Below are 16590 nucleotides of genomic sequence, written 5' to 3'. Positions count from 1 at the left end.
CACCTCGCTTGCTTGGCTTTGGCAAAAGTCAATAATAAATTGGCTTTTGGGAAAGTCAATAACAGAATCATACAGACTTGGTGGATGATCAGTCCACCCTTACCTTACAGGAGTAGTTCTCTTCTGCAGACGTAGGGCTGTGTCCTGCTCCAGAAATTATTTGCTAGGGACTCCAGCGAGAAGGCGGTCAAGTGGCCCAGACCAGGTGGGGAGGAACAACGGGTGAGTCGTTCTGTCTACCGGAATATAACAAGAATCCTTGGGTAGGGCGCCTCCGTCGGAGTCTCTCCATGCACCTCCTCACGTCCACCGGGCCTGACCTCCGTACTCGTGGAGTCCCTATTCGGGCGCCATTTGAAGAACCGGATTAACCCACTTACAGGGTCTCGGCGGCAGGGGAACCGCCCAAATCTTCCATACCTTTCATACGTAGTAAAAGGAGACACAGGAGCCTTCGTCTGCAGGAGGAACCCAGATTTATTCCAATAGCCCGGGCTATGGAACAGAGTCCAAAGCCAGTCAAAGACAAGACAGAGGAGGCTGCTACTTAAATCCGTAGCTAACAAGCCTTTTTATATGTTTCAAATTCCAGACTTTTGGCTGCAAGACCATTGTCCAATCAGAGCAGTGTTTGTTGTTGATTAGCCGGATCCAGGTGGTGTTTGCAGTTGGTGACCTGGTTATGGGAAGGTACACAGCCAAATGTTAGTTTTGCTTTGATCGGGGCTTGGTTTCCTCAGGTTTCTTTACCCAGCTGCCTTGTTAAAAAAGCCCTGGCTTTACGAGCCATTCTCCGATTGTCTGGATGAAAGTTCAGCAGTCAGACCATTGTCCAGATAACCTGATCAAGATGGCAAGGATGTGTTATCAGGCTGGGAGCAGGAGAGGAAGAATGATTCATTTACTCGGAGTGAGGGTCTTGTGGCTTTCTGATGACTCTGCAGAGAACAGGGACTTGGGCTGGTGACGGTTCCTGATCAGAAATGCAGGCCTGCAAAAATGTTTTTTTGTTGTTTTTATAGATTTTCTTCGTACATCATGAAAAATTACCAGGTGGGTTGTGTGGAAAGTGTTTGCGACGAGATGGCAATGTAAAAATCAATGGAGTCCTGTAAAAATGATTGTCGTTCAAAAAAATAAATTTCCTCATATCAGATGTTTAACTTTGGAATATTGGAGCACACCATTAATTGGTAGCTACCCTCATTGTTGGGGCGGTGTCTCCCTGCAGTCTAGGTTTCCCCCCCCTCCCTCTGTCCGTCCTGAGGAAGACCCGTAGCTGAGGTGTTGATCCTCCCTCAACAGCGCTAGTGTTAGGGGTGTTACCGGTCGTCTTAGTTAGGTTCTGACTCAATACAGACTCTGGGTACCACTTGGGAATCAGAAGGGTTAATCTGGTTCAGTGAGTACATTTAGTTTATTAGTGTAAAGTAAAGCTTGTTTTGAATTCGTTTCTGTAATGTTAATTTTTGTAATTACATTTGGCAATGCTTGTTTGTTCATCTCTCAAGAGATGAGCAAGTTTTCAGAATGTGCGCTCTTAGGAGACAGGCGCGTGTCTGCCCTCGCGCTTGGAGATGCGAGATGACAGGCGCGCGCAGTGGCTCGTGACAGAAGCTATAAATATGCGCTTCTGCCAACTGCCAGTTGCTTTGCCTTTCGTTGTGCCTAGCGAGAGCTTCTGCTCCGCGTTGGATCCTTCCTTTAACCCTAGTACTCCGCTAAACCGGCGTGTAAGATTCAAAACCCCTTTTAGTCTGTTCCCAGTAAACCGTGTAATTACATTTCCTGAAACCCTGGCTGTCAGCGTCGGTGATGAACGACTTCAGTGAAAGACGACGCGACCTGACTACGGAGTTTCCCTGAGGCAGCCGGGAGGTTTGTTTATCCGCACCTTCGCTGTGGGCAGTTCGAGACTCCTGACAGCGCTGCTCTGCCTAACTGTAAAGTAAAGACAGTAAGAGATTTCTTTTTGTTTGATAAAAGCCACGGACATTTAGACTATACGCTAATGTGGCAAGGATTTATTTTGAGGAAACTCTTGGAACACTTTTAAAAAGGTGATTACACGAAGTGTTAAGTAAACCTGAAAACAAGCCTTGGCAAAGGCAAGGGTTTAGTAAGGTTGAGTTGGCACTACTTATCCACAAGAGTAGCGCTTGTTAAACAAAGCGATTACAAAGAGTGTTTAGAAAGAGATTAATGTTCAAAGCTGCATAGAGTCAAACACAGTACAATTGTAAGTGTTCTGAAAGCAGATAACTGAGACAAAAAACAAGCCTTGATACAGGCAAAAGTGTAAAATAGGCAATTCAAATTCGTATGAATAATTCTGTGACATGTTGGTTAATTAACAGAGTTATATAAGAAGGGTTGGTATATTCACAAGGTCAGGCAGGAATAATAATCTTAGATAGCAGAGTGAATTTAGGTAGGCTGTTATTTCCTGTCTTCCTACTGCAGAATCCTCTTACAGAAGAAGTAATTAAAGACTCAGGTATGACCCTGCATGAAGTTCCTAAGTTCAGTTAAAACTAATCCTATTAATCTAATTAGTTAAGTTTTAGCAAGAGTGTTATGCAATTCTGACAAGTTTTGTTTATTTGAAGGTGTCAAGATTAGAGCCAGAGATTAACCTTAAAAAACTCCAGTAAAGTGTGAACAAGGGCCAGACGGATTAATGGTCAGTAAGCATAATGTCAGTTGATTATGTAAGTAAGGTCAGAAGTCAACAGTTGAGTAATTGTTATTAATATTGCATCACAGTGTAGCGTGAAAGCATCGCTGAACAACCCTTAAGAAAAAGGTCTTCGGCCTGGAGCACTTCCTAGAGAGAGACACAAGCAACCGAAGATATAATCTTGTATAATTTGTTGTGCGTCTCTCTGTCCACTTCCCCTTTCCCTGGGGGAGAAGTCAGTCCAGTCAGTGTCCAAGTCCTGATTGGGTTGGTTGATCCTTGAGGGAGTTGGGAGTTCGCAGCTCAAGAGGAAACGTCAGAAGAGTCTCGCAGGACTCCTCAACAGTAGGCAAAGCCCATCTTCCCATAAACAAAATCGTTTCCTCTTGAGTCTGCAAACTCACCCTCATGGATGCTTCGCAGTTGTCACAGTTAGTGCAGAAGCTGACTGTGGAGATGGAAAATTTACGTTTAGAGAATCAATCGCTTCGTCAGGAGCTAGATGATTCTAGGGCAGGATTCTCGACCTGGAGAGATTCCTCTAAGGAGAAGAGACCGGTTTTAGCGCCAGATAGGTTTGGCGCTGATGCTGTTCAGTCTCATACTTCAGAAGATCGGGCTGAAAAACAACCAGTTCAAGTTACTGTGGTTACTCCTACACCTGTTCCTTTGGCTAACCCAGAAAGGTTTACAGGAGACAATAGCAGATTTGCAACATTTTTTAGTCAGTGTCAATTGCACTTCATGTGTAAACCTCAAATTTTTTCTTCTGATTCTGCTAAGGTAGCATTTATAATTTCTTATCTGGGAGGGGTGGCTGCGAATTGGGCCATGCCTTTAGTAGATAATAATGACCCTTTGCTTCACAATTTGCAGAATTTTAAATTGGCTATGTCCAGTTTATTCGCTAAACATACTTTAATTCAGTCTGCTGATAATGAGTTATTAAGTCTTCGTCAAGGGACCAAGGATTTAATCTCTTATATTACTACCTTTAATAGACTCCTGTCCGAAACTCATTGGCCTGAGGAGAAGAGAATTTCTTTGTTTTATAGAGGTCTAAAAGATGATTTAAAAGATTCTCTTGCACACATAGTGAATTTGCCTGATGGATTTAAGGAATTTCAGGATCTAGTGGTTAGACTTGATCACAGATTAGGTGAGCGTAGGAATGAAAAAACAAGGAGTGATTTTAGAAGTCCTTTAGTTAAAGTTGAGAAAAAAGAGTCAGATGTTAAAAATGTCTTTGCTGAACCTGTTTTACCGGGTGGATTCAAAGGGCCTTTAACTCCTGAAGAGAAAGAACGGAGACGTAAGGGCAATTTATGTTTATATTGTGGCAAATCTGGTCATTTTGCCAAGGATTGTTCTGTAAAACCTGCAAAAAAGAAAGTTCTAGTTGTTGAAACTCTTCCCATTAAGCCGTCGGAAAACTGAAGTTCTCGAGGAAAGCAGAGATCGTTTCCTCGAGCAAAATTTCTTCTAAGATCTCCAAATTTGTCACTAATGTAACTACACATATTCCCAAACATTTTACTATTCGGATGGTTTTTATCTTAACTACTCTTCAAAGACATAGCATTCCTGTACTTTTGGATTCTGGGGCTACTGGGAATTTTTTCGATATTGGGTTTGCCCATAAACTGAATTTGAAATTTGTTACCAAGGAAGAACCTGAATCTGTGAGAGCTGTTGATGGTTCGGTTTTGTCTTCTGGTATGATTCAATTTAACACCGAACCATTGACTTTGGTAGCAGATAATGGGCATACTGAGAAAGTGGTTTTTGATCTTATTGATGCACCCAGTTTTGGTGTCATTTTAGGCATTCCTTGGTTGGAATTACATAATCCCAGTATTGATTGGATTAAAAGGACTGTTACTTTAGAGTCTTCTTTTTGTAAGTTACACTGTTATCAAGAAACCAAAGATCCGGTGATGCCCCTTTTTTGTGCTGCTCTAACTGAGGAAGATAATAGGCTTCCAGTTGAGTATAGAAATTTTTCTAAGGTTTTTGATCCTGTTGAAGCAACCAAATTACCACCGCACAGAATTTTTGATTGCAGAATTGATTTAGTTCCTGGTGCTATTCTACCATGTAGTAGAATTTATGCCTTAACCGAACCTGAAAATGTTCATTTAAGGAATTATTTGGATGAGCTTTTGGAGTTAGGTTTCATTCGACACTCTACTTCTCCTGTTTCATCTCCTCTTTTCTTCGTTTCGAAGAAGTCTGGGGATCTGAGGGCTTGTATTGACTACAGAAAGGTTAATAAAGCAACCATTAAGAATAGATACCCATTGCCTTTGATTCCAGTGCTTCTTAATCAAATTAAGGGTTCTAGTGTTTATACTAAACTGGATCTTAGAGGAGCATATCATTTGATTAGAGTCAAAGAAGGTGATGAGTGGAAGACCGCTTTTCGTACGAAATTTGGTCTTTTTGAGTATACGGTTATGCCATTTGGTCTTTGCAACGCTCCAGCGGCCTTTCAATATTTTATTAATGAGGTCTTGCATGATCTGTTGGATGTCTGTTGCATCGTGTATATTGATGACATTTTAATTTATTCTAAAAATATGGAAGAACATGTACAACATGTTCAGTTAGTGTTACAGAAATTAAGAGATCATTCTCTATATGCTAAATTGGAAAAATGTGTTTTTAATGCTTCTCAAGTGGAATTTCTCGGCTATTGTTTATCACCTGAGGGGATTCATATGGATCCAAAGAAAGTTGAAGCAATTCTAACCTGGCCAATTCCTACTTCAATCAAAGACACGCAGAGAATTCTTGGATTTGCTAATTTTTATAGGCGATTCATTTCTAGGTTTTCAGATATTGTGACTCCCATTACCCAGTTATTGAAGAAAGGGAAGGTCTTCTCTTGGACTGAAGAAGCTGATCAAGCTTTTTCTTTGTTGAAGAAGGCTTTTACTTCTGCTCCCATTTTGGTTCACCCTGATCCTGATAGGCCTTTCTTTGTGGAAGCAGATGCTTCACAGACTGCTATTGGTGGAGTGTTGCTTCAAAAGGATGCAAATACTGGTCACTTTCATCCTATCACTTTTTTCTCTAGGAAATTGCTTTTAGCTGAGCAGAATTATACGATTGCGGAACGTGAATTGTTAGCCATTAAAGATGTGTTTCAAGAATGGAGACATCATCTCTTGGGAGCTAAACACACTATTACTGTTTATTCTGACCATAAAAATTTACAATTTTATTCCACTGTTAAGGCTTTTACTCCTAGACAGATGAGGTGGTTACAGTTCTTTAGCGAATTTGACTTTTTAATTATGTATCGACCTGGAAAAAAGCAGCTGTTATCTGACACACTTTCACGATTAGTTTGTGAAAAAGATTTAAATTCTGTTAAAGATCCCCCCAGTATTTTGCCTTTAGAAAAAATTGCTGCTGAAATCCATTCAGAAAGTTTTTTGGATTCTGTTAAGATGGAATTAAAAACTTTTGATGTTCATGAATGGTTATTAAAAAAGGGTAATTCCATTAGAGATGGTTTTTTCTATCACAATGATAAATTGTTTATTCCCACAAGAGATTTACAGGATAAGGTCATGCAATGGAATCATGACTTGGCGATTGCTGCACATCCAGGTATTAACAAAACCTTGGATTTGTGTCAACGTCATTTTTGTTGGGAATTTTTTTTTTCTATTATTCAACAATTCGTGAAAGCCTGTCCAGTTTGTTCTCGTCAAAAGGCTTTACATGAGGTTCCAATGGGTTTGCTTCGTCCCATGACTATTCCTCCTCACCCTTGGCATACAATCAGTTTAGATTTTATTACTGATCTCCCTAAGTCTAATGGTTTTACTACAGTTCTTGTGGTGGTGGATCTGTTATCCAAAATGGGACATTTTATTCCATTACACAAGATTCCCTCGGCAACTGAATTCAGTGCTGTATTTTTATCTAATATTGTGAAACTTCATGGTCTGCCCTCAAAGATTATTTCGGATAGGGGCCCTCAGTTCATTTCTAAATTCTGGTCACAACTCAGTAAACTCTTGGGAATCGAGTTGGCTCTGTCTTCTTCTTTTCATCCACAGACGGATGGTCAGACAGAGAGATTGAATCAGCATGTTGAACAGGGTTTAAGATGTTTGTTAACTACCTCATCTCACCCTTGGGATGAAGTGTTACCGTAAAGTAAAGTAAAGTAAAGTCCACATTTGTAAAGCGCACAATCACCCGTAAGGGTCTCTAGGCGCTGGGGGCCGTCGGGTAGATTAAGCGAGCTATTGCCCAGAGTCACATGGTGCTGGGCTAACCTGCCGCCGGAGCCGGGGATCGAACCGTGGTCCCCAGATTCCAGCGTCAGTCGCCCTGGCCGCGGCGCCACACCTCTTACCGTGGGCTGAATTCTCCTATAATAACACCACTCATTCAGCTTTGGGTTGTTCTCCTTTTTATTTTCTCACTGGTCAACACCCAAGATCTATTCCTATACTTTTACCTGATGAACAATTGTCTATGCCAGCAGTTACTGATAGGTTGACTCATCTGTTGGATATTCAAGATAAAGCTAGAAAACAATGGGTTAAAAGTAAGTTGTCTATGAAAAAGACTGCTGATTCTCATCGTAAATCTGCTCCTTTGTATAAGGAAGGTCAGTTGGTATGGTTATCCACGAGAAATATTCAGTTGGAGGGTCCCAGGAAGTTGAAGCCTAGATTTATTGGGCCTTTTGAAATTAAGAAAGTTTTGAACCCTGTGTCTGTGAAATTAATTTTGCCTGAGGAATATGCTATTCACTCTGTTTTTCATGTTTCTCTGTTGAAACCTTTTGAACCTTCTACTCGAGCTGATAACCCACCACCGCCAGTAATTGTCGGTGATCATGTAGAGTATGAGGTGAAAGCCATTCTAGATTCCAAAAGGATTCGGGGTGCCTTGTTTTATTTGGTTGACTGGAAGGGTTATGATCCTTCTGAGCGATCTTGGGAACCTGAGAAAAATGTTCATGCTCCTAGACTTGTTAGGTCTTTTCATGCTCTGCATCCTGATAAACCCAGACCTGTAAGACGACCTTTGGGGGGAGGAACTGTTAGGGGTGTTACCGGTCGTCTTAGTTAGGTTCTGACTCAATACAGACTCTGGGTACCACTTGGGAATCAGAAGGGTTAATCTGGTTCAGTGAGTACATTTAGTTTATTAGTGTAAAGTAAAGCTTGTTTTTAATTCGTTTCTGTAATGTTAATTTTTGTAATTACATTTGGCAATGCTTGTTTGTTCATCTCTCAAGAGATGAGCAAGTTTTCAGAATGTGCGCTCTTAGGAGACAGGCGCGTGTCTGCCCTCGCGCTTGGAGATGCGAGATGACAGGCGCGCGCTGTGGCTCGTGACAGAAGCTATAAATATGCGCTTCTGCCAACTGTCAGTTGCTTTGCCTTTCGTTGTGCCTAGCGAGAGCTTCTGCTCCGCGTTGGATCCTTCCTTTAGCCCTAGTACTCCGCTAAACCGGCGTGTAAGATTCAAAACCCCTTTTAGTCTGTTCCCAGTAAACCGTGTAATTACATTTCCTGAAACCCTGGCTGTCAGCGTCGGTGATGAACGACTTCAGTGAAAGACGACGCGACCTGACTACGGAGTTTCCCTGAGGCAGCCGGGAGGTTTGTTTATCCGCTCCTTCGCTGTGGGCAGTTCGAGACTCCTGACAGCGCTGCTCTGCCTAACTGTAAAGTAAAGACAGTAAGAGATTTCTTTTTGTTTGATAAAAGCCACGGACATTTAGACTATACGCTAATGTGGCAAGGATTTATTTTGAGGAAACTCTTGGAACACTTTTAAAAAGGTGATTACACGAAGTGTTAAGTAAACCTGAAAACAAGCCTTGGCAAAGGCAAGGGTTTAGTAAGGTTGAGTTGGCACTACTTATCCACAAGAGTAGCGCTTGTTAAACAAAGCGATTACAAAGAGTGTTTAGAAAGAGATTAATGTTCAAAGCTGCATAGAGTCAAACACAGTACAATTGTAAGTGTTCTGAAAGCAGATAACTGAGACAAAAAGCAAGCCTTGATACAGGCAAAAGTGTAAAATAGGCAATTCAAATTCGTATGAATAATTCTGTGACATGTTGGTTAATTAACAGAGTTATATAAGAAGGGTTGGTATATTCACAAGGTCAGGCAGGAATAATAATCTTAGATAGCAGAGTGAATTTAGGTAGGCTGTTATTTCCTGTCTTCCTACTGCAGAATCCTCTTACAGAAGAAGTAATTAAAGACTCAGGTATGACCCTGCATGAAGTTCCTAAGTTCAGTTAAAACTAATCCTATTAATCTAATTAGTTAAGTTTTAGCAAGAGTGTTATGCAATTCTGACAAGTTTTGTTTATTTGAAGGTGTCAAGATTAGAGCCAGAGATTAACCTTAAAAAACTCCAGTAAAGTGTGAACAAGGGCCAGACGGATTAATGGTCAGTAAGCATAATGTCAGTTGATTATGTAAGTAAGGTCAGAAGTCAACAGTTGAGTAATTGTTATTAATATTGCATCACAGTGTAGCGTGAAAGCATCGCTGAACAACCCTTAAGAAAAAGGTCTTCGGCCTGGAGCACTTCCTAGAGAGAGACACAAGCAACCGAAGATATAATCTTGTATAATTTGTTGTGCGTCTCTCTGTCCACTTCCCCTTTCCCTGGGGGAGAAGTCAGTCCAGTCAGTGTCCAAGTCCTGATTGGGTTGGTTGATCCTTGAGGGAGTTGGGAGTTCGCAGCTCAAGAGGAAACGTCAGAAGAGTCTCGCAGGACTCCTCAACAGCTAGGGTCGAAACGTCGACGATCCCCACCTTTTCTGATGCCTGCCCCCCTTCCCCCGCCATTTGAAATACTATAACGAAATCATATGAGTAATATACGTGGGGCAGGCTCAACACTAAGGGAATAGAACCTTAGCCTTTGTTTTAACCGTTTGAATTTTCTTTTTAATTATTCTTCCTTGTCTCACTTGAGCACACCTTTTTGCACTTTCTACTGCACTGGCAGAACTCCCCTATTCCTGTTTTTTATAAACATGTATATACTAATATGAAATAAAATGCAAATTTATATTGCCATACAAAACTCAGTGTTGTAATATCTGTTCTGGGTATATATATATATTTGTTGCTAAGACTGCATACACATTTGGCTTGTTGTTGTTTGTTTTTGTCTTTCAGGATTGAATCCTACAAAGATTACTTAGATGCAAAAATGAATATTGCATTGAAATGCACTAGATAAATTGTGTCTGGGACCACTTTGTTTTCTATACTGACTTCCTGTTCGCAGCACAGGGCCACAAAAGTTGAAGAAGCCTGCTGGGCGAGGTGGTGACCCAGGACACTGGATCACTGCTCCTCGCTGCCGTGCAGCCTAAGAGAACAGGACCCGACGCTCAAAAATTCCACTCGAGGACCTGGTAGAGTCGTCGGAATGCAGGTTGGTCGCCCAGAAGGGGATTTATCACCCAAAGATGGAAAAAGCTGAACCTGCTGTGCCAGGTGACTGGTAGCACAGTGGCGACTGGACTTCTGCTGACTCCGAGGGCCATCGATCCCTATGGCCAGACTCACCTCACCAGGACCATAGACCAAGGAGTAGTCCCAGGAAGACCCCCAGTCGACTGCACAGCATATTCAGGATCCTTAAACAACCTCAGCACCCTGTATCCCTTGCATCAGGACCCCTCCATAGAAGTCAATGCCAAGGGGCACTGAAGCTGGCAATGGACTCAACACTGCTTTTCTTAAGGAGGTAACTCTTTCTTTTGACCTTGTTGGTCCCCTTGACTGACTCCCTGCCGAAGGTTGTCACTCAAAGAAACTCTAAGTAACCGCATTCTAACAACTTGTCCAAGCTTTCTTGGAAATGTTATAAGTGCCAAATTAATTAAATTTGCCATAGCCTGTTTGCGGTAAAGTGAAAAGTTTTGATTTGATGGTTTCTTGTAAACTCGATGTCTCCTAAACCTTCTAGTGGATGTTTTTTTGTTGTGCAGTCAAAAAATACATTAAAATATAATCTAATTTTAGAAATTGGTGTCAGATTTCTTGACTGTCGACTATCTTTGTTCGTCAACTGTTATGGTGCTATTTAAATGCTTTACCCTTGTTTCTTTGTATAAGTCTGGCTGCTCAGAGCCACAGCTACGCAGGTTTGAGCTACAGTTTAACAAACAAAACCTGACTGGTCCTAAAGGGGTTGGTACTGTATCACATGGCGAGGTCACACAATCACACCATATAATACACCCCATTTCCTAACAGAAAACAACTTAAACCTTTACTGTTTGCTTACTAACTTATTATTTTCTTAAACAGTGCTGTAGTTAGTCTTACTGGTTTGTGCCAAGAGAAATTCAGGTGTACAGTTGCGCTCTGTAAGTATTCTATATCATATCATATCATAGATCATATCTCCAAACTCGACCCCCTGTGTATTGCCTAAATGTTATTGTCTTTTTATTTCCCTCCTCTTGCAAATCTTAGAAATTCTAGATTAGCATCTCCTGATAGATACATTGCATTTAAGGGAATGGCATGGCGTAAGAAGGTGATTCAGTAATATCAGTCTAAACTACATATTTCCGAGCAATGTTTTTATATTGCAGTTTAAGAAACAACCCTGAATGTATATCAGAATTTGAGAGTATGTACTCACAAAACAGAAAAATGCTGCCTTTGTCAGAGACAGCAGTGATTTTATGAAGTAATATCAATTCCATAGATATCATTTATGCTTCAGTTCCAGGCTTGTCAGAGCTCCACCAAGGGCCCAGAGAGCCTGAAGCATAGCGGTATTCTAAAAGTCTATTATTTGTAATATATCAAATAGATGCTTCTATACAGTTATAAATATCCACTATAATCCAGTAAACATTAGCACCCAGCAGGGTGGTAGTATACAGTTTCTAAGTTTTCTCTCTTATCCATTCCTCTTTTCCAGAGTCCATTGTGAATCAACATATTCCTATTGTGTGTTGTAGATGGCTGATGATACAGAGAAGTGAGAAAAGTTCTTAGCTCCCTTTGGATCTGGAATTCAGGTTAGTGCATTCTGGAAATGTGATGTTTTTGTTAAAAAGAAACTAATGCTTGGTCTTACAAAATTTAACAGAGAAATCAAGGAAGATAACTTTCAAATTATTTTTGTCTAAAAGGAACAGGGTCTATTTTTATTTTAAAACTAAACGTGCACTGTGATTATTTGTTTGTTTTACTTTGTGTGAAAAGTTTTTCATTGTTAATAATTGTTATTTTATGTTTTAAAAGAAATGAATAAATAATGTTTTGCTTTTTATCAATCTCCACAAACAGCCAATGGAACATATTTGAATTATTTATGATGTTTATGATTTTGACTTCAGCATGTAGTGAAGGTGAAATAGTAATTATTAAACATAATGTAAGCCTAAGTTTTGGTGTTTGTGTTTTTTAGTTGTGAATCCCTTTTATAACACGTTATACTATGTGTTTTTTCTAAATGTGTTAATAATGTTCTCGAACAGTTAAGAAGCAGTTGCAGTGCATGTTTTAAAAATTAGTGCACATATCAGTTACTGTACGAGAACTGTATTGACATCATTGTTTTCCAACAGCCAGTGGTTAAAGTATCTGCCTGAAGGTGTTTTGTTTTTGGCGGCCATGTGGGTCATTTAAAGCATAGCAGATAGTCAGCCAAGCTACCAGTTTCGCAGAGGTAATCACCTCCGCTTTACTGGTGGGGGTTCGCGGAAACCATCACCTCCGCTTTACTGGTGGAGGTTCACAGAGGCATTCACCTCCGCTTTACTGGTGGAGGTTAACGGAGGTCATGGAGGTTCACGGAGGCAATCACCTCCGCTTTACTACTGGAGGTTCGCAGAGGACATCACCTCCGCTTTACTGCTGGAGGTTCACGGAGGCCATCACCTCCGCTTTACTGGTGGAGGTTTGCGGAGGCCATCACCTCCGCTTTACTGGTGGTGGTTCGCGGAGGCCATCACCTCAGTTTTACTCGTGGATGTTTAGAGAGGCCATCACCTCCACTTTACTGGTGGAGGATCGTCTGCTTGAGATCTCCCACCAGGTGGACAGGGATCTCTGTGTCTTAAATGGAGCTGCTGATGCAGCACCTTCATTGAAGGCAGTGATGTGCTGCTTAGAGGGCACCATGCTTCAAGCGTCTGCTCAACAAAGTGCTTTGTTTTTCAAGACCGAATAGGAGTTCTGCACCAAAAGTCAATAACCCTGATGAGCATGGAGCTTTCTTTCTGCTTTTGGAGGCAACTGGGTGATTTCCCTGTTTGCCATGCTAATGTCAGTCCTGTTCAGGAAAATGAAATTGATTGTCACCCTGCCCTAATTAGTTCCCGGCATATATAGCTATGACCTGACAGACCTGTAGCAGATGGACATGAGTACAGAGGTTTCCGATGGCGGAGCCGGCAGATCCACAGCCATTGGAAAATCAGCTCTTTTTCAGTTTCATTTCTTGAAGGAACTATGAATGTGGCTTACCATGTTACCTAGCAGTTCTCCTGAAGATTGGATTCTAGGAGATATCCGGGTACTGGGTGTACTGGCCAGAATAATGTGCTGCTCAGCATAAGCTGTTGATGACTCTGGGATGTGCTAGAGTTTAGGTAAAAAGGTTTGGATTTTGTGAAATTAGTGGAGAGCAGTGTTTTCTACAAGATATGTCCAGTCTATGTCATCTTAATGCAATATTTTACATGACAATGATCTTGGACGACGTGATCCAGGTTCACGCCTGTGTTTCGTAATGCTGCATTTGTGTGAAATTTGCAAAGTGCTTTCAAACATGCTACCAAGTCACTTCCACTTAAATATCTGCCCTAAACACCAAGGGTCTTCTAAGAACTACCTTTTCAATTACCTCATTATTTTGTGAAGTCAATTCAAGTTTTTTTCAAAAACTCAAATGTGTACGCGCAGTGTTTGCAAACATTATACTTATGTTCCCTAACGCTAGTCTTATAAAATGCAAATTATATAAAAAACAAAGTCTCATTACTTTTAAACCATTTGCAGGAGCAAGATAGGACCTTAGTGTGGTAAACAAAGTTCACAGTATATGACAATACAGAAGATGTTCACAGATAATAAAACACCATCCCTCTCTGCTTTGTCCACCACAGTAAGTGAACCTGCCAGAATGATCATGATCAAGGGGCCAGAGTATCAATAACAAGTGTGCCAAGTTTGTGTTGTTATTGCAGTGAAATGACCTTTGAGATCTCAGAGAGAAACACTGCAGAGAAGACAAATACCCAGAAAGTTTCACATGTGAAGGGGATGGAGGATTGGGCTCTGGAGACCACAGGTATGCAAGACAGAGACTTCTAGGTAAATAGGGCATGTACTTATCCCCAGCCACTAAAAGGCCATTAGAGATCAGAGGCACTTCCAGGGCCTACAGCCCTGTAAAAACTCTGCTTGAACAGAAAGCAGGTATCTGGCACACCAGCTGTTATAGCTTTTTGCAATAGTTCGCACCGGTTTTTGATCCCACACATTTACTGATTTTCCTTCCTCGGTTCCTCTCCCATTACCTTATCCTCTGTGACTGTGCTCTGGTGTTTCTTCTCCTGTTGGCTGCAGTATTCGTCATACACCTTGTCTTCTCTCCTGTGTCCTGTCTTGGATATCTGGCCTTGATCATCCTGCCCGGTCTTGTAGAAATCGTCCATCTTCGGTTCTCTGGCAGGGTTCTCGGTTTGCCTGGGGGCTAGTTAGAGTAAAACTCTGAGCTGCAAGTCTTACATTTGTCTGTTCCCTTTGTATAAATATAGTATACTGCCTGTCTCCCACTCTGTGTTTTAACAGCTGATTGGGTTACGCCAGTGTGTTGCAGTGTCTCCTCTAGTCCAAAGAGTCCAGTCCAGATCATCTACAATCAAATTTGCTGGTTTGAGGATTCTCCATCTCTCTCTCTAATCCCTCCCGCCTTTCCCCCGTTCTAGGTTTTCTACACTGTCCTGGAGTTGTAGAGGAGCTGGGTTAATCTATAAGGTGACAGGTGGGATTGGCCTCGCTAATCAGTATCTGAACGTACGAAGGACATGACAGGACCTGCTTCTACAGATTGGGCTACTGGCAGTGTCTCTAAAATAAATTCAGCTCTGAGTCCTCGCTGTAGCACTGCCATCCAGACTCCCCTGCAGCCAATCCTGAGGCTGCTCTCAAGCTTGAAAGCAGCATCAGGATTGGCCTTAGCATTCTGAATTTGTACTTCCAGGAAGACTGGGAGTCTGTGCTTGTTGTCTCCAACCCGGTACAAAAGGGGGTGGTGATAGACGGAGCATCCCAACCAATCAAACACTCACACCCAGTCAAAAGATCTGGGTTTGATCCATCACCGTTCTTTAGCCCACTCTGCCACCCCAGTTCAGACATGGCTATATGCAAATCAGTCTGACCCTGTGCCTCATGGGAACAGTCCAGTCCGAACTGCCAAGCCATGCCTTCCCTGGACCGGAAACAAGCTTCCGAGGACCGGTTTCTGGCATTACAGCCGTCTTCAGCCCGGCTTGCTTGAATCCAGTGGCAAAGTGAGCAAGGGACTCACGTCTGAGCATACCCTGCCACACTTATGGCGGCCAAAGCGGTACAAAAGGGGGTGGTGATGGACGGAGCATCCCAACCAATCAAACACTCACACCCAGTCAAAAGATCTCGGTTTGATCCATCACCGTTCTTTAGCCCACTCTGCCACCCCAGTTAAGACATGGCTATATGCAAATCAGCCTGACCCTGTGCTTCATGGGAACAGTCCAGCCCGAACTGACAAGCCATGCCTTCCCTGGACCGGAAACAAGCTTCCGAGGACCGGTTTCTGGCATTACAGCCGTCTTCAGCCCAGCTTGCTTGAATCCAGTGGCAAAGTGAGCAAGGGACTCACGTCTGAGCATACCCTGCCACACTTATGGCGGCCAAAGCGGTACAAAAGGGGGTGGTGATGGACGGAGCATCCCAACCAATCAAACACTCACACCCAGTCAAAAGATCTGGGTTTGATCCATCACCGTTCTTTAGCCCACTCTGCCACCCCAGTTCAGACATGGCTATATGCAAATCAGTCTGACCATGTGCCTCATGGGAACAGTCCAGTCCGAACTGCCAAGCCATGCCTTCCCTGGACCGGAAACAAGCTTCCGAGGACCGGTTTCTGGCATTACAGCCGTCTTCAGCCCGGCTTGCTTGAATCCAGTGGCAAAGTGAGCAAGGGACTCACGTCTGAGCATACCCTGCCACACTTATGGCGGCCAAAGCGGTACAAAAGGGGGTGGTGATGGACGGAGCATCCCAACCAATCAAACACTCACACCCAGTCAAAAGATCTGGGTTTGATCCATCACCGTTCTTTAGCCCACTCTGCCACCCCAGTTAAGACATGGCTATATGCAAATCAGTCTGACCCTGTGCCTCATGGGAACAGTCCAGCCCGAACTGACAAGCCATGCCTTCCCTGGACCGGAAACAAGCTTCCGAGGACCGGTTTCTGGCATTACAGCCGTCTTCAGCCCGGCTTGCTTGAATCCAGTGGCAAAGTGAGCAAGGGACTCACGTCTGAGCATACCCTGCCACACTTATGGCGGCCAAAGCGGTACAAAAGGGGGTGGTGATGGACGGAGCATCCCAACCAATCAAACACTCACACCCAGTCAAAAGATCTCGGTTTGATCCATCACCGTTCTTTAGCCCACTCTGCCACCCCAGTTCAGACATGGCTATATGCAAATCAGTCTGACCCTGTGCAATGCAGCTCGGGTTGGAGACAGGTCAGAGCACATGTTGGTTTGGTCATCCTGAGACAGCCGGCCAAAGCGACATGCGGACTGATAGCAGTGCACCTATCACTCCCCCTCGTGCCTGTCATCCCCAAGACTCGACCAGCCTGGCCCT

The sequence above is a fragment of the Lissotriton helveticus genome, chromosome 12 (genome assembly GCF_964261635.1).
Source record: "Lissotriton helveticus chromosome 12, aLisHel1.1, whole genome shotgun sequence".
NCBI classification, from domain to species: domain Eukaryota; kingdom Metazoa; phylum Chordata; class Amphibia; order Caudata; family Salamandridae; genus Lissotriton; species Lissotriton helveticus.
The sequence above is the reverse complement of the archived record's forward strand: the minus strand, read 5'-3'. Positions refer to the sequence as shown.